The 23777-nt window shown below is 39.7% G+C and overlaps 1 pseudogene; it reads right to left on the bottom strand.

The window, feature by feature from the left end:
• Positions 1 to 3234: 3234 nt before the first annotated feature.
• LOC100667875 (mitotic spindle assembly checkpoint protein MAD2A-like) lies at positions 3235 to 10473 on the bottom strand (annotated as a pseudogene).
• Positions 10474 to 23777: the final 13304 nt, after the last annotated feature.

Here is a 23777-nt window from a genome sequence, read left to right on the forward strand (position 1 = left end):
ACGATTTCAGATGCTAAGGATGGAGATAACAAATGATATTGTTTTACATGTGAGCCTTAAATAAATGTCACAAAATGGAATCCTCAGAAGTAGGGAGGGGTTTTAATATTTGTGACCAAAGAAGAAACTATGATCTACTACAGGCAAACGACAACCATTGGGCCAAATCCTGCCCATCACTTGGTTTTTGTGATTGGAACACAGCCAGGCTCATTTCTTTATGTATTGTCTATATGTGCTTTTGAGATACAATGGCAAACTTGACTAGGTGGAACAGAAACCAGATGCCTACAAAGCCTGAACTATTTACTATCTGGCCCTTTACAGAAAAAGTTTGTCAACCCCTGATTTATCAGATCGCTTTCATGTTACCCCTCCCTCACCTCCATGTATCATCCCCTGCCCATTGACATTTGGCTTGGCCATGAGTCTTGCTTTCATTCGTGGAATGTGGGAAAAACATCAGTGTGAAGGTTCTGAAGTCAAGCCTTAACAGTCTTACCTAGTCACTGCCCCTCTGATGGTAGAATGAGGTATGTGGAACACAACAATTTCAGCTAACCTGTAGACTTGTGAGAATAAGAGCTTATTAATACCCCATGGCTCTTTACTATGCAGCAAAAGCCACCTAATATGTGAGACTGTTATACCTCTGCTTGGACATTCCCATGAAGGCTTGACTTCTCAGAGTGAAGACACTAGGAGAAGGATCCTGGAGGCCAGGTGTCGCTCAGTCCCTTCTGGGCTCTATTTCAGACTTTGATGGGCTCAACGGGAACATGTTTTCATTCCTCTACCTATGGTAAGCAAAACTGAATCAGAGTCATGGCCAGGTCTAGAGGCCCACCGGACTCTTGGAATCTTAATGTCTGTTTAAAATGGTGTAGAAACCTGTCACAAATCTTACAGCTGTTTCTTTAAATGTCTTCCCCCAAGGTACGCCTAAAGGTATAGAAACAGGTTGGGACAAGTCCAATTGGAGTCATAGACCGAAGCTGTTTTCTAATCTCGCTTTAACAATAAAGCTCGTAGCTTGATTCCTATTCAATTCCAACATGTTTATTTCTTAACTGATACATAGCCTGGTCTTTAGAACCCTACAACAGTAAACAGTGTCATGCAAATTTAAAATCGAAAAATTTAACTCTGTTAACGGTATTAGGTGAGATGAAGTGACTGAAGTATATGCTGAACCTTTGAAAATGTGATTTCAGTTTTACATTCTTAATTCTCAAACTGAAAGACAAACAAAGCTTTCCATTGACATTTTTCTTGAATCCATCAAGCAAGGTCATTTGGGGAAAGGTCTATTTATTACATAGAGATAGAGAATCCACAGTTGCTGTCACTGAGGACTCTAAAGCTGCCCTACTTCTCAGGTTTTCAGCCTTTGATTCCTTATGCAGTTAACATTCTTCCATTAAACCTTCCCTAAACTAGCTTTTATTTTCAAAGAAGAGCTTACCTGATGCAGAATTGGTACTACAGAGTTGCAGCTATAGACCACAGGACAGAAGCTCCTATCATTAAAACTATTTTGAATGACAAACATTAAAATTCACAGCATTAACTTCTGGAGATGTCTCTTAAAGGAGAAAGAAGTCAGTGCTATACTAAATCACAAATTAAAACAAAATCATTTAATTTGCCAAATAAAGACATGAATGCCTGAAATTTTAGTGTAATCAGTAATATGTGAGCTCCTTTGGGGAAGAACCACATCTTATTTACCATTTCCATTGTTTACTACATAGGCATTCAATACTTCTTGAAGGCTAAACAATCCTTGCTTTCTTTCAAGATTTTGAAACATATTTACTAAAAATACAACCAGAATTTTCATTTTTCCTTATTTATTCCAATGTTCTATTTCTCCTTTCCTTCTCAACCTATATTTCAAATGTTACAGGTTATGAACTGTCCAAGAATTCAAAGGAATGCTTTAATTTTAATACTGTCCACTTTGTGTTACACTGTATGTTGTTTGGAAACCTAGAGACTTTTGATTATACCTAATTGAAAATCACTTCCATTTCTGCACTATTACTTTTCTTATTCAAGAAAAGGCTTGTGGGTAACCCTTTCTAGCCACCTGGGCCTCATTTAGGTAGCTTCAACAGCTCCTTAGGGTATGGGCTTTCTTAACAGCATTCAGTATAACCAGCATCAAAGAGTAGCATCTATTTGCCAAGCACTGAGATGAAGGAATATAAGACAATTCACTTCGTTCTTAAAAAGTATGCAATTGGATCAAAAAGATATGATTCATCAAGTGAAGTAATGAAGACAAAGAAATACATAATTAAATGACATGTGTGGCTACTTTATGGTCCTCTGCAATATATCTTCCTTTGCCTCCTAAGATTTTAAGCTTCAGAAAGGCCAGAACGTTGTTTCATTCATCCTGACACTTGCAACATAGTATTTTTCCACATTAATAGATGCTCAACATGTAATTTTTGAATAAATGAATACAGGCTATGTGTATTCACTTAGAAGTGAAAGTTAAATTAGAACAGTGTCCAATGGACATTGTAGCTACATAATAAATTTACTTACTACAAAAGAGATGAGATTAAGAATAGTTTATAAAAGATTTCTTTGAAGTTCGCAATAAACTGACCTTGGAAAAATAGGTGAGAACTAGATAAAACACACCTGATGATGGTATTAAGGCAGGCACCGGGATAAGCAAGCTGTATAAGTATACAAAGATAATGAAGCTGAGAGTAAAAAAAAGGCCGTATTAAGGATATTGTGAGAAATCTGACACATAAGTCAAGAAGGTAAGGCTAAGAGTGTAGAAAGGCACTTTGTTGTTATTGTCAGTTGCCCTCGAGTTGATTTTACCCCATGGCAACTCATCGTGCACACAGTAGAACTGCTCCATATTTTTCAAGGCTCTGAAATTTTGAAAGCAGATTGCCAGGCCTTATTTCCGAGTTGCCTTTAGGTGAGTTTGAACCACCAAACTTTTCGTTACTAGTCCAGTGCTTAATTTTTTGCACCACCCAGGGACTCCTAAAGGTACTACAATCCAACATTTGCTAAACTGAACTAATTCCAAAAGGCATATCTCTTGTTATACAAACAATGTTTATTTTAAGTCGATTATTATGAGATTAAAGTGGTATAACCAAACACAATAGATTCAAGGTACCTCAAGATTTCCTCGTCTTTGTATGCTTTGGAATTATAGCCTAAAAAAAAAAAAAAAAAAGGTGACACAAAAAAATCATTTGCAATACTGAACCCATCCCACCTACCATTTAACACCAGTATCAAAACATTTTAAGACAAATTTAAAACAAATTCAACTTTATTTCACCATTGTCATTAAAAGCTTGATTTTATCAAACATACAAGGACATTTTCAAAGAGTTCTCTATCACAGGAAATTAAACAGTAGAAACATTCAAAGCTTCATAAAGTTATATATAGTCAAATAATTGGGAATTTTTTCAACATGGGAACTCTAGATCTAAAAAAATGCTGGACGGACCTCAATATTTCTTGACTTATGGATTATATTAGTTATTTTCAGGATCTAAACAAAGATTCTGAATAGTCAGACTATTTTTGCAGTAATTTACAATTAAATATCACCCTACCTATATTCTGACTCAAGCTACTTGACCAAAATGTCTAATTTAGGAAGTTATTTAGCTTTATAGTGAAAGTTCTTCCAAGTACCGTTGCCACCTTCAAAAGAACTGACATTAGAACACTGATTCCCTTTTGGACAACGTGCAATATGCTTTTGTGCCCATCTATTTAGCCAAATACATTCATGAAGGGATAATGCCATCACCTCCTCAAATTCATGATGTCAACTCCATGGAACATTAAACAGGCACAAAAAAATGGATGATGCACACTTCAGTAGGGTATAATGTTGTTTCCCCACCTAAAAATTCACCAGCAAAATAAAACATATCAACTTGTAGTTGACTTCCTTTCAGGAAAACACATTTGAGAATTGCAAGTACATTATTTTTCTCAGCTCATCCCTCAGTCATTGACAGGAGTTTTGTAGGCCACCATGCTATTCACTTTGTGGATTGTAGTAGTGAATGAACGAAGACAGACTTCCTCTGAACTGATAATGAACTGTGGTCCTGATTCTTCCCATTTCTCAGGTACAACCAAATCTTTATCTGTGTAAATCAGTAGATCCAATGAACCTAAATTGGGGATAAAAATACATTAAAGTACACCATTTTTTCAAATGTAAAACAACCATCCCTGTCTCTCTCACCTTTTGAACCACCCATAGCGTTAAGACAGGATAGCTTGGCCTCTTATCATTAGTTAATATTTTCTCCTCAATGAAAATAAATTTTAATACAGAAAATACTGCAACCTCCTATCATATCTTACGAAAAGTATAGGACTTTTTTTTTTTAAACAGAAAATCATTAAAAATATTATAAGTGTATCATCACATGGGAAAAAAAATGAATGTAATCAATGTAATCCATAGGAGAGCTAACATCATGGTTTGTTCACTGTTATGTTTCAGTACCCAGACCACTGCCTGGCATATAATAGGCATTCAGTAAATACCTGAAAAATGAAACAATAACTAAGTTTGAAGAGCAAAACACAATTTTACAGCTAAAATCTTAACACATAGAAAATAGCAAAAGGAATTACACCAGAATGGGTATTTTAAAAGTTTTCATTTTTTTTCCCTGCAATACCCCAATCTTTACTTTTTGCTTTACAATGCTTTGTCCCCCATTTATATCACATGATACTGACAATTAACAAAAAACTGAATAAAGGGTGATTCTTGAACAGTAGTTTAGCCTTTTCCCCATTACAACTTTAAATGAATGAGGAGCTGTGTAAATACTCACAGGAAACTTCCAACAGCGGCAGAAATGTTACTGTAGCTGTGATCTGTCTGATCACTGAACGGATCTCATCTTGGATAGTTTTCTGCGACTCTGCTCTGGCTGCACTAGGAAGAAACCAAATCTATTCATGTATTTCAGGTTTCAACAAGTTATTTAAAACTTCTCAGTAACCAAGAGTATTTACCTGCTTAAGTGCTTCTGAAATCAAATGTGTAATGCAATAAGAAGAGTTTAAAAAATAACGAATAAAAGTATTTTAGGACCTACACCCTAGAAGACATAATTTTAATATCCTTATTTATTTCATTTATCCTTTCAGTCATCTATTACGATCAGCATCATATCATTTATTGTCAAATGACTAGAAAATTTGCCAACCTCTCTAAGTTAGGAAAACTTCAGCATCTCTTAAAATAACAGGAAGGATCAAAAATATTTAATCAGCAATATCATTTTGGATTTTAGAAATGCCTGAAGTCTAACTCCCAAGTGCCTCAAATAAAATGTTAAAGTTGTATGTCAAATTATTTCTATCATCTAAAAATTTCCTGAACTAAACTAAAGGCTTCAGGAGCAAAGTACATTTCATTATGAGACATAACTATGGTTAAGAGTTGGCAGATAAGCATGACCCGGACAATGCCAGACATCACCAGAGAATGATCGGCATTTCCATCCAGGAGGCTGGAGCCCTCAGTCACTTATGACGTTTAGGTCATGAAGATGTCTTACCAAGTTCATGACATTAAAGGAAATAAAGCAGAGTCACATCTTTAGTTGGGGAAGAGTCTAAGAAAACCCCTTAGATATAAGTACATTCCTGAAATGCCCCATCTAGTGGGTCTCGTAGAGTTCTGAATACAGCACCATAAACATTAAAATTTAGAACTCAATGCTATAAACTAAGGGCATTAGCTTAGAGAATACCATCTACACAAATCCATGATGCGCTAAACTGAGCACAATTCTTTTCCACAGGAGATTGAAGATTAAATTAAACTGACAGAAACACTTTATGCAATTTACTTTACATGAAACTAGTTCAAAACATTTAGAACTCATTTTGTAATGAAAACAAGTTTTTGGAAAAGGCTTATCAGAGCAAAAATCATTTCTTACTTACCTGTCATCTTTTGCAGTCTTGTCACCCTCAATATCAAACTGCCAGCTTTCAAGGACCTCACTGCTTTCAATATTTGAGATGACTACCACCAGTTTCTGAGCAGAACATTTGTATAACCATTCTGCAACACAAAACAAGGCATCTTTTTTGGTCTACTGCATTGCAAAGCAACTCTTACCTTCTCAGGTCTCTCGTCCTATCCTCAACAAATTCCTACCACTGGTATTTTGACTCCCTCCCTTCTGCTCAGAAAACTTATCACATCAATAATCTAGCTCCTCTTTTCAAATTCTCAGTATTTCTACAAAGTACAGTACTCGCTGCTGAGGATACAGTGAGCAAGAGAGATTTTCACCCACAACCAAGGTAGGAGCGTAGGAGATGGGAACTGATTTAATCACCACACCAACAAATGTGAAATTACAACTGCAGTGACTGCTGTGAAGGATAAATGGTACAATGAAGAGCATTTAAATAGGAAAAACTGGCCCAATCAGGGAGGACAGGGAAGGCTTCAGCTTAGCTCTGAGGGTGAAACAGTATTAAATATGCAAAAGGAAAGGGAAGAAGGTACAGGCCTTAAGTACTTGACAGTGACAGCACGTGACTATAGGACTGAAAGAAAGCCAGTACAACTGCAGGAAAGATAAACAGGAGCCAGACCATTCAAGGCCAGGTGGGCCAAAAGAAATTATATCTCAAGAACTAGGGAAGTCATCACTGTGTTCGAAATAGGACATGATATAATTAGATTTACATTTCAAAACTATCATTTTTAAAATGGGTTACAGGGGATCTAGACATTAGTGTAGATCTCTTACTCCCTTACCAAAAGGTGGTTTAACAAAAGGTTGGCAGTTCAAATTCAGCAGCTGCTACTTGGAAACCTATGGGGCAGTTCTATTCTGTCCTATAGGGTCAGTATGAGTTGGAATCGATTCAACGGCAACGGGTTTGGATTTTTGGTTTTTAGACACTAATTAGTTCATTTAGTAGTTTAAGGAAGATGAGATCATTAAAGCATGTAGGAGGATATATTGGTAGAAATGGAGAAGTAGACAGATTCAAGTGATTTCATGGTGAAATTTATCAAAACTTACTGGATTAGCTATGGGGGTAAGGAAGAGAAACAAGTCAGGAATACCTCCCAAGTTTCTGGCTTGTATCACAGGTTGGATGGTTGAGCCATTCACTGCTAAGAAAGTGAATTGAAAGTGGAGCAATTTTGGAGATAATCTTAAATTTAGTTTTCAACATGATGAGTCGGAAGTATCTCCGGGATAGTTACATAAGAAAGCCATTGGGTATATAGGTTTGGAGTTAGGAGAGATTTGGGTTAGATATAAAGAGTCAACTACACAAAGTTTATCAGAACATGTCAGAGATCATCTAGAGAGATTATAAAGTGAGAGGAGGGCCTCAGATTGAGCTCTGAGGTAACTTTGAAAACTGATATAGCATACACAGGAGTCAGCAAAGTTTTCCGTCAAGAAACAGAAAATCATTTAGTAATCAGTAAATATTTTAGATTTTGTGGGCCACCTAGGTGTCTGTTCTGTTTACAAGCAGTAGAAAAACAGACCACCAGCTGGACTCCTAGCATATATCAACAACTTGCCATCAAAGGTTTAGCTTTTAAAAGGAGAATGGGTGGTCATTTGAAAGTGATTTCGGGTAGGTAGCAACTTTTCTTCTTTGAAAATTGGAGACATGATGTCAATGGGAAGAATCCCAATCAAAACAGAAGTAAAAAATAGGAGAAAAAGTAGTGTAAAGTCCCTGAGGACACTAAAAGCAACGGGATTCAAAACAGATAAACAATTTGCCTCAAAGAATAATTCCTCAACTTTAATAAAAATAAAAGAGGGAACAAGCTAGATAGGAAGTCCAGATACATTTGAGGTGGAATTTCATTTGAGTGGTCTCAAAAGACATAATCCAATGAACCAGCGGCTTAGGCAATGCTTGCTTCTCCACCACATTGAGATGAAGACACAGACCTATACATACAGATCTATGGAGGTTCTAGGCCAATTCACCTGGGTGTAGCTCTATGAACAGCTACGGGAGATTTAGCCCTAACCCTCTGACCCATAACTTGGGATGCAACTTTGGGAGAGCGAGGTTACTCCTAATGACATGCTTCCTGCTTGCACCTGAGACTGATATCTACTACCACACCCCCAACAGTGGCCCAATCTTGCTATTCTGGTAGCATTGACCTACTAAAGCATTTAAGTTCTTTGAGGCTGAGAAACTCTGTACTCCTATCTTCCTTTCCTTGTCTTTTTACCATTGCTTGAGATCCTTCCATGCAGACCTGCACAAGTATCTAGGGATTTTACTCATGTAGGTATTAATGGCAGGGAAATGTTACTACCTTACCTAGAGGATAATGTAGCTTCACAGAGGTATCAAGCTAACGAAGGTCAGACGGCCATTATCAGAACGGCCTACTAAAACAGAAAAAGTAAAAAATAAAATAAAAACTAAAAAAAGAAGCTACAACTGAACATGAAAAAATTCTGAAACAACAATACAAAAAACAATTTTTGAATTTAAAAATTCAAAAGAAAAAGGATGGCCACTGCTAAAAGACAAACTAGTATTTTGGAAGAACAAATGGGGAGAAACGTAAGTTGAAACATGAAAGGGAAACTATCAGAAATTCTAGAAGGAAAAGAATACATGGAGAATAGTACCGGTACAACAGTAATAAAGCAACTTCTTGAGCAAAAGAAAAAATTCAGTGTTCAGGTAAAATAGACTCAGTCACAGGCAGATTAAAAAGAAAGATAAAGGGAAATATCTGAAAAATGGGTGTTCTGTTACTTAGGATTTTTTTTTTTTTTTAAGTTTAGCCCCAGAAACCCAAGTTTAGTATTTTAGTATTTTATTTTCCTTGATGTTTCTCTAACGTTAACTTTAAAATCTCAGCGGCTACAGAGAAAGCATCATGTTAGGAATGTATAGTCGTCGTTTTCTCAAACACTATCATAATTATGTTAAGTTCTAACTTGTACCATTTGTCCATATGAACTTTTGAATTACAGCAAAAATCATTCTAAGGGAGTTGATGGAGACATTTATCAAGCCATATCATATTCCTAACATCAAAATACTCAGCCACCTCAGAATGTGGTGGAAAAGGATTTAATTTATACACTCTGTGCTTTCTCCCAATTGAAAACCACTACATATTTCAGAAGGCAGTGTGTTTCACACTTCTATATAGGAAGCTGAAAAACGACCAAGATGACAGGCAATGTGGATACAAAAATGGCTGCAAAACTTAAACTGCTTTCAATTATTAAATACCTTTTAGTTGATCCACCACATTATTTAGGTATTTGATGAGTTCAGGATCAGCAGTCACAAGCAAGGTGAGTCCATATGTTTGCACTCAGGTAAAGGTTTCAGATGGATATATGCCACGCTGATATAAAATGCTGTTAATGCCAAATGCTGAAAGCAAAAGAAACGTCAAAGTCATTCTCATTTGTAGCTACAGAAAATAAACCATATTTAGATGTGGCTATGTGGTGGGTTATGGTTTTATTAATGGTGTAAAATTGTAAATGCTGAAACACAGGCTTGCTTGTGTCTTACTCAAGGCAGAGTACGTCTGTATAAAGTGGCATTAAATGTCCATAAAATCTTGCTTCTGGGTAAAAGAAAGCAATACATGCATTCACGTGGCAATAAAGGACAAATTAAATGCCAAAATGCATGAACCTACCACTGCCACATTTCGTCTCATTTTAATCCAAGACTAAATTCAGATTACATGGTTAGAAGATACAAAACAGTCTTGGACTCACTCGTCAACTGCTCCAGACAAGCTTCTCCTCTTTTTCCCCCTTTTCTCCCCTCATGTCCTGCCAAGCTCTAGTAGAAGTCGTGCACACAGCTGGCCTGGTCGGGGACAATGCTATCCAAACAAAGTCTAACGAACTGTGCTCTGCCTCAGAATCAACGCGGGGTAGGAGCTGGGTCAAAACACACACTGGGTCTCCGCTCAGCCGTACCAGGTCTCAGGGGGCTGCGGAGTCCGACCAAAGAACCGCTCCAGGTGAAGCCGCTGCACCGCGAGGCGGCCCCCGCAGCGCCCAGCCCTCTCCTCCACCATTAGCAACGCGTCCGGACCTAGGCGCCGGCATCCGCCTCTCCGCCGATTCCTCGGGGCAGGCAGACCGCGCGGGGCCCCGAGGGCTCGGATTCAGGGCCGCTCCGGCCCATCCCGGCTGCCCGCCTCCGAGGCCGAGCCGCGGGCCTACGGGACGGCCTGGGCTCGGTTCTCCCCAACCCTGGCCCGCACCAGGAGGACTTACAGAAGAACTCGGCCACGATTTCGGGGCTTCCGCGGAGTGTAACACCCTGCTCCCGGGCGAGCTGCAGCGCCATGGCTCGGCCCACAGACGAAGGCGCGGCTTACACCGGGCAGACACCGACTGCCACGGATCCCGCAGCGCTTCCCCGCCACTTGTTTCAAACGTTACGGCGCAGCTAGCCGTCCTGCCCTTCGCGCAGGCGCGATGCATCTCCTGGTCCCGCCCACGCAGCGGCGCCCTGGCCTTCATCTCCGCCCTCCCTCCCTCGCCCTGGCCGGAGGTGACTAAATGCGCAGGCGCGCTCTGGAAACCTGGCCTTGCTACTCTGGCTTCAGTTATGTGTGTGGGTTGGTGCTCCTTGGGTGATAGATTGTGCGTGATAGAGTCGATGGGGCAGAGTGGAGAAGATGGGCAATTCCTATTTTTGCGTCCGCTTACTACGCCTATGGACTGAGCAAGCAAGGAGCACAATTTTGAGTTTTAAAGGTGTTTTCAAACTAATCTAAACTGCCTATCAGCTGCGCCTAAAGTGGCCCCATTGATCTTCATACTAGTTCATGTTGCCCAGTAGCGGATGCATGGTGGAAATTTATCCAGAAGCAACTGCACGCTGAGTAGCCAAGCCACTGCGTTCCAGAGCCTGGTGCCCATATTGTTAGAGTGCCTTCCAGTTGGTTCAGACACATAGTGACCCTGTGCATGACAGAAGGAAACACTGGCAGGTCTTGTGCTATCCTCACAATTGTTGCTATATTTGAGCCCATTATTGAAGCCACTGTGTCAATCCATCTTGTTAGGGTTCTTCCTCTTCTTCCCTAACCCTGTACTTTACTAATTCCAATCTCCTTCTCCAGGGAGTGGTCCCTCCTGATAACATGTCCAAAATCCTTAAGACAAGTCTCACCATCCTAGCTACAAAGGAGCACTCTGGCTATCATTCTTCCAAGACAGATTTGTTCATTCTTTTCACAGTCCGTGGTATATTCAATATTCTTCACCAACACTTTAACTTAAATGCAGCAATTTTGGGGTCTTCCTTAGTCATTGTACAGTTTTCGTATGCATTTTAGGCTATTGAAAATACTATGGCTTGGGTCAGCCTCACCTCGGTCTTTGCAAAGTTTCCTGAATAAACAACGCTTGGAAGGCCAGCCTAGCAGGGGTGGGGGTTTGGGGACTATGGTTTCAGGGGACATCTAAGTCAATTGGCATAATAAAATCTATTAAGAAAACATTCGGCATCCCACTTTGGAGAGTGGTGTCTGGCATCTGAAATGCTAGCAAGCAGCCATCCAAGATGCAACAATTGGTCTCAACTCACCTGGAACAAAGGAGAATGAAGAACACCAAAGACATAAGGTAATTATGAGCCCAAGGGCCAGAAAGGGCCTGATAAAGCAGAGACTGCATCAGCCTGAGACCAGAAGGACTAGATGGTACCCAGCTACAACTGATGACTGCCTTGACAGGGAACACAACAGAGAACCCCTTAGGGAGCAGCAGAGCAGGGGGATGCAGAACCCAAATTCTTATAGAAAGACCAGGCTTAATGGTCTGACTGGCACGAGAAGGACCCCAGAGGTCATGATCCCCAGACCTTCTGTTACCCCAGGATAGGAACCATTCCCAAAGCCAACTCTTCAGTTAGGGTTTGGACTGGACTATGGGATAGAAAATGATACTGGTGGTGAGTGAGCATCTTGGATCAAGTAGACACATGAGACTATGTGGGTGGTTCCTGTCTGGAGGGGATATGAGAGGGCAGAGGGTATCAGAAGCTGCGGGAATGGACAGGAAACGGACAGTGGAGGGAGGAAGTGTGCTGCCTAATTAGAGGGAGAGCAACTAGGAGTATATAGCAAGGTGTATATAAGTTTTTGTATGAGAGACTGACTTGGTTGGTAAACTTTCACTGAAAGCACAATAAAAAAAAAAAAAAAAAAGTGATATCTTTGCTCTTTAACACTTTAAAGAGATCTTTTGCAGCAGATTTGCCCAATGCAGTACAGCATTTATTTCTTGATTGCTAAGTCTGCTATCATGTTTTTTTCCCCCAAAGAAATTGGATTAGGAATTGAAAGAATGAACCCAAATCCACTTTTCTCTTCCATGTCCATATCCATCTTGAGCTCAGGGCCCCATGAAAAGCAGCGGAGCAGAGCCTGGGGTGGCAGGGCCTGTGTCTCACTGGGCAAAATGTACTTGGTTCACCCTCCCATCCTTTGGTGGTTTGTCAGAAATAAGGTCACATCACCAAAAAGACCCTTCAACCCTGAAGGTGAATTTGACTCACAAATTCAATAGTTAGGGTGGGAGCCCTGGTGGTACAGTGGTTTAGAGCTCCGCTGCTAACCAAAAGGTCAGCAATTCAAATACACAGGCTGCTCCTTGGAGAAATCCTATGGGATAGTTCTGGTTTGTCCTGTAGGGTCGCTATGAGTTGGAATCGACCTGATGGCAACAGTTTTCCTTTTTGTTTTTTTTTATGTTACAGTGAGGAGTATTAAGGAGACATCGGACATTTAATGTTTGTCATTAAGAAGGAAATTATTTGTAAAATGAAGTCTGAAAGACTATCCAGCAGACATACTATGTTCTTTAATTATATGGGAAATGCCTGAGTGTGTGTATTAGATTTTTTCTCGATACATAACAGATGAGCACAATTTCAATGGCTTAAAACAACACCCATTTATTATCTCAGTTTCCTCACTCAGAACGCATGGCCTAGCTGTTTTCTCTGCTTAGAGTCTCACAAGGCTGAAATCAAGGTGTCTGCTGATTAGGTTTCATCTGACATTGGAGTTCTCTTCCAGGTTTTCTGGTTGTTGGCAGAATTAATTTCCCTTCCCTTGTACAACTGAGGTCCCTCTTGTCTTGCCAATTGTTTGATGGAGGCCACATCTCCATAGGCCTTCTCACTTCCAAGCTCTGTGACTTCAGGAAGTCCTGGAGTCTTAAGGACTCAAGTCAGATCAGGGCTGGCTTTTAGATCAGATCCGTTCACATAATCTCCCTTTTGACCTAATCTTGAAAGTGATAAAAACCGCTTTAAAGTGATATCCCCTCAGAATCACAGGTTCTGCCCCAGTGCTATCAGTGTAGGGATTGTTTCTACAGGGTGTGCTCTTGTGGGAGAGAAGGGCAGGAATTTTGGGAGCCTAAAAAAAATTTTTTTTAATTTTTTTAACTCCAGAGCAATGGGGTCGGGGTTTCACGATGTGAAATAGCATATTTCAATCAGTTTGAAGAGCAAACCTCGAGTAGAATGGATAACAGGCTGACTTCACCCAGTAAAATCTTCTTAGATCATTTAGTCCCTTTTTAGGTTTTTAATCACCATTTTTGATGTGAAGAACAATGATGTCAGGGGAAGTGAGTAAGAGGCAAGGAAGCTGAATGTCCTTCACCCCTTCCACTGAGAGGTCCGCTTACAAAACCTGACTCCTAGCCACCCTATAGGACCGAGTAGAACTGCCCCATAGAGTTTCCAAGGAGTGCCTGGTGGATTCAAACTGCTGACCTTTTGGTTAGCGGTGGTTAACATTTAACCACTAGGCAGCCAGGGTTTCCAGGCAGTTGAGTTCGGGCCTGCATTCTGACATCATGATTGTAAGGCTTGGTGCCCACCTTTCCCCATAGAAAAATTGCCTGTTTTGAAGGAACTAACTTTTTGTTAAAGCTCAGCACCTCAGGAAAGACTTCTTTGTGTTTCGTGATAGTATTATTTTTAAATAATCAGAAAATGCAAATAATTGTTAGTGCAACTTGGAGATTCTAGAAGTTAACAGAATTTTCAGGCATTAACCACAGGGTCACTATGAGTTGGAATTCACTCGAAGGCAGTGGGTTTGGCTTTTTTTGTTTGTTTGTTTGTATGCCTTGAGGAAGTATTTATTGAATATTTTCTTTGTACTCCAGGAGAAGATATAAGTAAAAAATAACTGATAAAAGTGATAGTCTACCTTTTGAGAAGTTTGTAGTCTAGCTTTATTTAAATATACATGAAAAAAAAAAAAACAAAGAAAGAACAAGGGAATTTTCGCCACTTAGGCTTTTTCAGCCTTCTGTCTGCCTCCACAGCCTCCTTTCAGATTACTTTCCTAACCTTTCTGCTTCGTTATTGTTTCAACCTCAGGGCTTTTCATCATGTCTAGACATTTCTTTTTGATGATCAGATTCCTAATTATACTCTTACCCCTTCTTAACTTAAATGTTACTATTAGAAAAATTTTCCTTGACCCCTCAGAGTGTACGAAGTCCTCTCATGTATTCTCATAGCATCTCATAATAGTTGCTTCATCAGGATTTGTGATATATATTCCATATATTTCTGTAGGATCCATGGTGGCATTTAGTGGGTGCTCCACAAATATGTGTTGCATAGATGAATGTTTGAATATTTGCCTCATGGTAGCTTCATGGTAGAACCTAATGCATTTCCTAGTCGGAGAGTATATTGGGTGGAAGAGGTTATGCCACTTTTAGGGAGCTTTGAATACTCATCTGAGTTGATTGAGCTGGAGGCACCAGAGATTTCTAGGGTCTTAATGGTGGTAGAGTTCTCACCTTCCATACAGGAATAAAAAAAAAAGGAGAGACAGGTTCAATTCCTGGTCAGTGCACCTCACGTGTAGACACCACCATCTGTCAGCGGAGGCTTGTGTGTTGCTGTGATGCTGAACAGGCTTCAGTAGTCCTTTCAGACAAAGACAGACTAGGAAGAAAGGCCTTTGTTCCATTGTGCCTGGGGTCGCCATGAGTTAGAGGCTGACTGAATGGCCACCAAGCACCACAGGACTGAGACCAGGAAGGCGACATTTTTTTCAAGTCCAGTTCAGTAATGTTGGTAGAAAGGATTGTGCACGGGACAGCCTAGAATGGTGGTTCTCAAACTTAAGTAGAAGAATCCCCAGGGTATCTTGCTAAATATGCGAATTCCTGGCTTATATTCCCTTCTCCTCCAATTTGATTCAGTCCAGTAGCCTAGCCACTAGCCACATGTGGTTCTTGAGCACTTGAAATGTGCTTGTCTGAACTGGGATGTGCTACTAGTGTAAAATACATCCATAACATTTCAAAGACATATAGAAAAAAGAATATAAAGTATCATGTATAACTGTCTTTTTTAATGGATTATATATATTGGTGGCATAGTAGTTAAGTACTACGGTTGCTAGCCAAAAGGTCGGCAATTTGAATCCACCAGGTGCTCCTTGGAAACTCTGTGGGGAGGTTCTACTCTGTCCTATAGGGTCGCTATGAGTCGGAATCTACTTGACGGCACTGGGTTTGTTTGGTTTGTATATATATTGAAATGAATCTTTGACATAAATTGGATTAAATTAAATGTATTATTAAAATTAATGTTTTCTTTTAAATCTTTAACGTGACTTCAGGGACATTTAAAATTACACATTGCACTAGTGTTATGTTTCTGCTGAACAGTGGTATTCTACAGGTTGGGGCTCAGGAGATAGCGTGTTTAACCAGCATCCCAAGTGATGGAAATTGTCAGAGCACTCTTTGAAAAGCAATATTCACTACGATGGCTATTTTCATAATGCAGGGCTAGGAAGTTGAGCATCTCAACTAGGTGGATGCCAGAGAGGCTGAATAAGAAGTGATATATCAGAGAAAGGCATTTTGAAACAAGAGCTGATGACAGATATGAATGAAAAATGAAAGAGTAATACAGATAAACCCAAGGTGCCGAGTGTGCAATAGGAGATAGTATTGGTCAAAGCATGAGCAAGTTAGAGCTGCCCAGACTCTGAGCCTGTACTACTTCTAAGCCATCACCCCAGTAACAGGATGGTAGAGGCTTGGGAGGTGCTTCTTTTCCATTAACTTTTGGATGCTCAGTTTGGCCTTGACCCCAACTTAACCAAAGCATGCAGACTTGTCTTTACAGAATGTTTTTGAAAAATTGTTTTCAGTTACTTGAGTTTACTTTTATTCACAGTTCAGTAAAATTTTTCCAATGAGTATTGTTGAGGGTGGTGGCTATTTGGACAGACAGGGTGATGCATAAATTAAGATTTTTTTTCCTGAAGAAAATTCAAACACAACATATAACAAAACAAACTCATATTCATAAAAAAAAAGAACTACGAAAAAGTGTGTCATAAATAGGCCTATTTCCATATTAAAGTAAAAAAAAACCTACTGGCATTGAGTAGGTTCTGACTCATAGCAACCCTAAAGGACAGAGTAGAACTGTCCCATAGGATTTCCAAGGCTGTAATCTTTACAGAAGCCGACTACCACATCTTTCTCCTGCAGGGTGGCAGATGGGTTCAAACTGCTGATTTTTTGGTTAGCAGCCGAACACTTAATATTCCATATTAAAAAAAAAAAAAAAAACTCCATACCCGTTGCAGTCGAGTGGATTCTGACTCATAGCGACCCTGTAGGACAGAGTAGAACTGCCCCATAGGGTTTCCACCGAGCGCCTAGTGGATTCCAACTGCCGACTTTTTTTGTTAGCAGCCATAGCTCTTAATCACTATGCCACCAGCGTGTCCATATTCCGTGTAAGAGTGTTAAAAACATAGATATACTCATAAAAATTTGGAAAAAATAAACTGGAATTTAAGAATAATAATAAAAAAAAAAAACGTAATTAATGACCTTGTTGAACTATCTTATAGATGAGAAAACCAAGATTCAGAGAGGATGTATAGTTTGTCTAAGGTTCACCATCTAGTCTCTGAAAGACAGAGTAGTAGGATCGAGGGTCCTAACTTCGTCTCCTTTTTAAATTATGTCTATTTGAAACCACGCTAAATGATGCTCTTATTTTTTTTAAAGTTTACTTTGGAAAAAAAAAAAACTGATTTGATGTTAATACATAAATAGTTCCTACTGCCAGAAGATGGCACTGTTGACATGTGAAATAATGCCTTTAAAAAATTCAGTCAAGGTGTATGTGTTTCACCTCCAGAAAGGTTTTTTTATTTAAACATTTAAAACAGGGCTATGCAAAGTAAGTCCTGTGAGCCAACTCTGCTGGCCTCTTTGGCCCACAAGCTAAAAATTTTTTTTTTTTAAGGTTTGTTAAACAAACAAACAAAAAAACCCTGAGGAACATCGACAGAGATCTATATGGGCTGCAAAGCATAATTTGTGTCTAAACTGACTCTTTTCAAAAAAGTTTGCCACGCCTGATGTAAAACACTTGTAATGAAGGAAAAATGAACTTAGTAGTTTCAAAGGTATTCATATATATGGAATACATCAGAATGGAATGTTGAATCACAGTATAGAGCTGTTATCCTTCTTTTGAAGGTCCTGGTGGTAGGGGAGCCCTGGGGGCCCAGTGGTTAAGTGCTAGGCTGTTCCCCAAAAGGTTGCTGGTTTGAGCATAGGAGCTGCTCTATGGGAGAAGGATGTGGCGATGTGCTTCCATAGAGATTACTGCTGTTATCACAAATCACGGGTTCAAGTCGCCTGTCGTGAAGTTAATATTGAGACAAGAGGAGGTAAGAGAGGGCTTTATGGAACGCCGTTATTCAAGAGATGGGGAGGTTAAGTTTTTTTCAAATTTTGTCCAACTAAAGGGTTGATGGGAGGGTTTTATATGGGGAAGATCAGGGTTACCTAATGTTTTGAGCACATAGTCTACAGATGGTTTTATACATCACAAAACAACTAAAAAAAAAACTGTTAAACTAAAGATATGTATGTCAGACATCTGGGCTCTAATCAGTATATTTGTAACAGGCTGAAAAACCTCACAAAAGAATCTCTCGGCTAGTGGAGCTGTTTTGTCAAGTCTCCTGTAGCTGAGATAGGGAGTAAGAAAGAAAGTTGTAGATTAAAAATGTCAGACAGCCTTCTTGTTGGTTTGTAGGCTGAAGGACATTTCTCAAGAGAACAAAAAAGAAAAAGGAGAGACCAAGGCGACAGGAGCTAAGATAGCTCTGTACCTCTTTGTAAGAGACCAGTGTAGCTGGTGTAATAAAAAAATGTTTAGGGATTTCACAGAGCGTCATGTCATGTCATCTAAAGCTCTCAATCATCCATTTTGAATAGGGGAAAAAATGTTGTAAGGTATTAGGGTGTTTGTTATGTTTAAGAGTGGAACAGGCTATTCAGCTATATTTTGAATAGAGCCTGTACCATTTTCTAAGGACTAGAGATTAATCCCCCCATGTGTCTGTCAGTTAGTCGTACTGTGGGAGCTTGTGTGTTGCTGTGATGCTGGAAGCTATGCCACCGGTATTCAGATACCAGGAGGGTCACCCATGGAGGACAGGTTTCAGCTGAACTTCCAGACTAGGAAGAAGGACCCGGCAGTCTACTTCTGAAAAGCATTAGCCAGTGAAAACCTTATGAATAGCAGTGGAACATTGTCTGATATAGTGCTGGAAGATGAGCCCCCCAGGTTGGAAGGCACTCAAAAGATGACTGGGGAAGAGCTGCCTCCTCAAAGTAGAGTCGACCTTAACAACGTGGATGGAGTAAAGCTTTCAGGACCTTCATCTGCTGATGTGGTATGACTCAAAATGAGAAGAAACACCTGCAAATATCCATTAATAATGCGAACCTGAAACGTACGAAGTATGAATCTAGGAAAATTGGAAATCTTCAAAAATGAAATGTAACGCATAAACATCGATATCCTAGGCATTAGTGAGCTGAAATGGACTGATATTGGCCATTTTGAATTGGACAATCATATAGTCTACTATACTGGGAATGACAGCTTGAAGAGGAATGGTGTTACATTCATCGTCAAAAAGAACGTTTCAAGATCTATCCTGAAGTACAACGCTGTCAGTGATAGGATAATATCCATATGCCTACAAGGAAGACCAGTTAATACGACTATTATTCAAATTTACGCCGCAACCACTAAGGCCAAAGATGAAGAAATAGAAGATTTTTATCAGCTGCTACAGTCTGAAATTGATCTAATGTGCAATCAAGATGCATTGATAATTACTGGTGATTGGAATGCAAAAGTTGGAAACAAAGAAGAAGGATCAGGAGTTGGAAAATATGGCCTTGGTGACAGAAACGATGCCAGAGTTCAAATGGTAGAATTTTGCAAGACCAACGAATTCTTCATTGCAAATACCTTCTTTCACCAACATAAACAGCTACTATACACATGGACCTCTCCAGATGGAACACACAGAAACCAAATTGACTACATCTGTGGAAAGAGACGATGGAAAAGCTCAATATCATCAGTCAGAACAAGGCCAGGGGCAAACTGTGGAATAGACCGTCAATTGCTGATATGCAAGTTCAAGCTGAAACTGTAAAAATCAGAGCAAGTCAACAAGAGCCTATATCCCACCTGAATTTAGAGACCATCTGAAGAACAGATTTCATGCATTGAACACTAGTGACCGAAGACCAGACGACTTGTGGAATGACATCATCCATGAAGAAAGCAAGAGGTCACTGAAAAGACAGGAAAGAAAGAAAAGACCAAGATGGATGTCAGAGGAGACTCTGAAACTTGGTCTTGAGCGTCGAGCACCTAAAGCAAAAGGAAGAATTGATGAAGTAAAAGAGCTGAACAGAAGATTTCAAAGTGCCTCGCAAGAAGACAAAGTAAAGTATTATAATGACATGTGCAAAGAGCTGAAGATGGAAAACCAAAAGGGAAGAACACACTCAGGGATTCTCAAGGTGAAAGAACTGAAGAAAAAATTCAAGCCTTGAGTTGCAATAGTGAAGAATTCCGTGGGGAAAATATTAAACGATGCAGGAAGCATCAAAAGAAGATGGAAGGAATACACAGAGTCATTCTACCAAAAAGAATTAGTCAATATTCAACCATTTCAAGAGGTGGCATATAATCAGGAACCGATGGTACTGAAGGAAGAAGTCCAAGCTGCTCTGAAGGCATTGGTGAAAAACAAGGCTCCAGGAATTGATGCAGATGTAGCACTGGAGGTGCTCACTCGTCTATGCCAAGAAATACGGAAGACAGCTTCCTGACCAAAACTGACTGGAAGAGATCCATATTTATGCCTATTCCCAAGAAAGGTGATCCAACCGAATGTAGAAATTATAGAACATTAATATCACACGCAAGCAAAATTTTGCTGACTATCATTCAAAAACAGCTGTAGCAGTATATCAACAGGGAACTGCCAGAAATTCAGGCCGGTTTCAGAAGAGGACGTGGAACCAGGAATATCATTGCTAATGTCAGATGGATCCTGGCTGAAAGCAGAGAATACCAGAAGGATGTTTGCCTGTGTTTTATTGACTATGCAAAGGCATTCGACTGTGTGGATCATAACAAACTATGGATAACACTGCGAAAAATGGGAACTCCAGAACACTTAATTGTGCTCATGAGGAACCTTAAATAGATCAAGAGGCAGTTGTTCGGACAGAACAAGGGGATACTGACTGGTTTAAAGTCAGGAAAGGTGTGTGTCAAGGTTGTATTCTTTCACCATACCTATTTAATCTGTATGTTGAGCAAATAATACGAGAAGGTGGACTATATGAAGAAGAATGGGGCATCAGCACTGGAGGAAGACTCATTAACAACCTGCGTTATGCAGATGACACAGCCTTGCTTGCTGAAAGGGAAGAGGACCTGAAGCACTTACTAATGAACATCAAAGACCACAGCCTCCAGTGTGGTTTACACCTCAAGATAAATAAAACAGAAATCCTCACAGCTGGACCAAAGAGCAACATTATGATAAATGGAGAAAAGACTGAAGTTGTCAAGGATTTCATTTTACTTGGATCCACAATCAACAGCCATGGAAGCAGTAGTCAAGAAATCAAAAGACTCATTGCATTGGGCAAATCTGCTGCAAAGGACCTCTTCAAAGTGTTGAAGAGCAAAGATGTAACCCTGAAGACCGAGGTGCGCCTGACCCAAGCCATGGTATTTTCAATCACATCATATGTATGTGAAAGCTGGACAATGAATAAGGAAGACCGAAGAAGAGTTGACACTTTTGAATTGTGGTGTTGGCGAAGAATATTGAATATACCATGGACTGCCAAAAGAACGAACAAATCTGTCTCGGAAGAAGTACGGCCAGAATGCTCCTTAGAGGCAAGGATGGAGAAACTGCATCTTACGTACTTTGGACACATTGTCAGGAGGGATTAGTCCCTGGAAAAGGACATCATGCTTGGCAGAGTACAGGGTCAGTGGAAAAGAGGAAGACCCTCAACGAGGTGGATTGACACAGAGGCTGCAACAATGATCTCAAGCATAACAACGATTGAAGGATGGCGCAGGATCTGGCAGTGTTTGGTTCTGTTGTGCATGAGGTCACAATGAGTAGGAACCGACTCGATGACACCTAACAACAACAACAACAAGAGATTAATCACAGTTTATACAGTTATATTAAAACAAATGAGAAAATATATTTTCTCTATTATTAAAACACTAAAGAAAATGTATTTTCTCTACTTCACTACCTTGGAAACCCTATGGGGTAGTTCTACTATGTCCTTCTGGGTCGCTGTGAGTTGGAATTGACTTGATGGCAATGGTTTGTTTTCTTTTTAACCCTTCTTTTAAACGTTCAGTATACACACACACATAGTCTACCTGTCTATATGTTGTTGTTAGCTGCAAACAGTTTTAAATGGTCAAGTGCTTGACTGGCCAAATGGTTGGTGATTGGAACCAGCCCGAAAGGCACTTTGGAACACATGCCTGGTGATCTGCTTACAGAAGGTCACAGCCCTGAAAATCTTATGGAGCAATTCTACTCTGCACTCATGGGGTTGCCTTGAGACAGAATAGACTCAAGGGCAACAAACAACCTACATATATGTAAATACAAATTTTATATATATATATATGTGTGTATATATATATATATATTTGCTGTTGTTGTTAGATGCCATCGAGCCGGTTCTGACTCATAGCGACCCCATGTACACATATATAACTGAACGAAACACTGCCCAGGCCTGTGCCATCCTCCCACTGTTTGCTATGTTTCAGCCCATTGTTACAGCCACTGTGTCGATCCATCGCATTGAGGATCTTCCTATTTTTTGCTGACCCTCTACTTTACCAAGCATGATGTCCTTCTCCAGGGACTGGTCCCTCCTGATAACATGCCCAAAGTACATGAGACAAAGTTTACCATCCTCACTTCTAAGGAGCATTCTGGCTGTACTTCTTCCAAGACAGATGTGTTTGTTCTTCAGGCAATCCTTGGTATATTCAATATTCTTCACCAACACCATAATCAAAATGCATCAATTCTTCTTCGGTCTTCCTTATTCATTGTCCAACTTTCATATGCATATTAGGCTATTGAAAATACCATGGCTTGGATCAGGCACACCTTAGTCCTCAAAGTGACATCTTTGCATTTTAACTCTTTAAAGAGGTCTTTTGGAGCAGAGTTGCCCAACGCAATATGTTGTCTGATTTCTTGACTGGGCGTTGCTTGTGGATCTAAGTCAAATGAAATCCTTGATAACTTCAGTCTTTTCTCCGTTTATCATGATGTTGCTTATTGGTCCAGTTGTGAGGATAATTGTTTTCTTTATGTTGAGACGTAATCTATACTAAAGGCTTTAAGTCTTTGATCTTCATCAGTAAGTGTTTCAAGTCCTCTTCATTTTCCACAAGCAAGGTGTGTCATCTGCGAATCACAGGTTGTTATTGAGTCTTCCTCAATCCTGTTGCCTCATTCTTCTTCATATAATTTAGCTTCTTCGGTTATTTCCTCAGCATACAGATTGAATAAGCATGGTGAAAGGATGATTGTAAACCACTGATTTTAAGCCACTTACTATCTCCTTGTTGTGTTTCAATGATGGCCTCTTGATCTATGTACAGGATCTCCTGCATGACCACAATTAAATGTTCTGGAATTCCCATTCTTTGCAATGTTATTCATAAATTGTTGTGACCCACATAGTCAAATACCTTTGCATAGACAATAAAACACAGGTGAACATCTTTCTGGTATTCTCTGCTTTCAACCGGGACCAACCTGACATCAGCAGCGATATCCCTTGTTTCATGTCCTCTTCTGAATCCTGACTGAATTTCTTGGAGTTCCCTGTTGATGTACTGCTGCAATGATTTTTGAATTATCTTCAGCATAATTTTACTTATGTTTGATATTAAGGATACTGTTCGATAATTTCTGCATTCTGTTGGATCTCCTTTCTTTGGAATGGGCATGAATATAGCTCTCTTCCAGTTGGTTGGATAGGTAGCCGTCTTCCAAATCAAGTGCTTCCAGTGTTGCATTCATTTGTTAAAACATTTCAATTGGTTTTCTGTCAATTCCCGGAGCCTTGTTTATTGCCAATGGCTTTGGTGCAGCTTGGACTTCTTCCTTCAGTGTTTGATCCATTTATATGTATATATATCCATTTATATATATATACACACACATAAGTTTATATTTAATTTGCATATTAATTTGTTCTGTGGACAATGAAAACATTTTAGGTAATTGAATCATTATTCTCATGGACATGATA

This window comes from Loxodonta africana, chromosome 5 (genome assembly GCF_030014295.1).
Source record: "Loxodonta africana isolate mLoxAfr1 chromosome 5, mLoxAfr1.hap2, whole genome shotgun sequence".
In the NCBI taxonomy this organism is placed as follows: domain Eukaryota; kingdom Metazoa; phylum Chordata; class Mammalia; order Proboscidea; family Elephantidae; genus Loxodonta; species Loxodonta africana.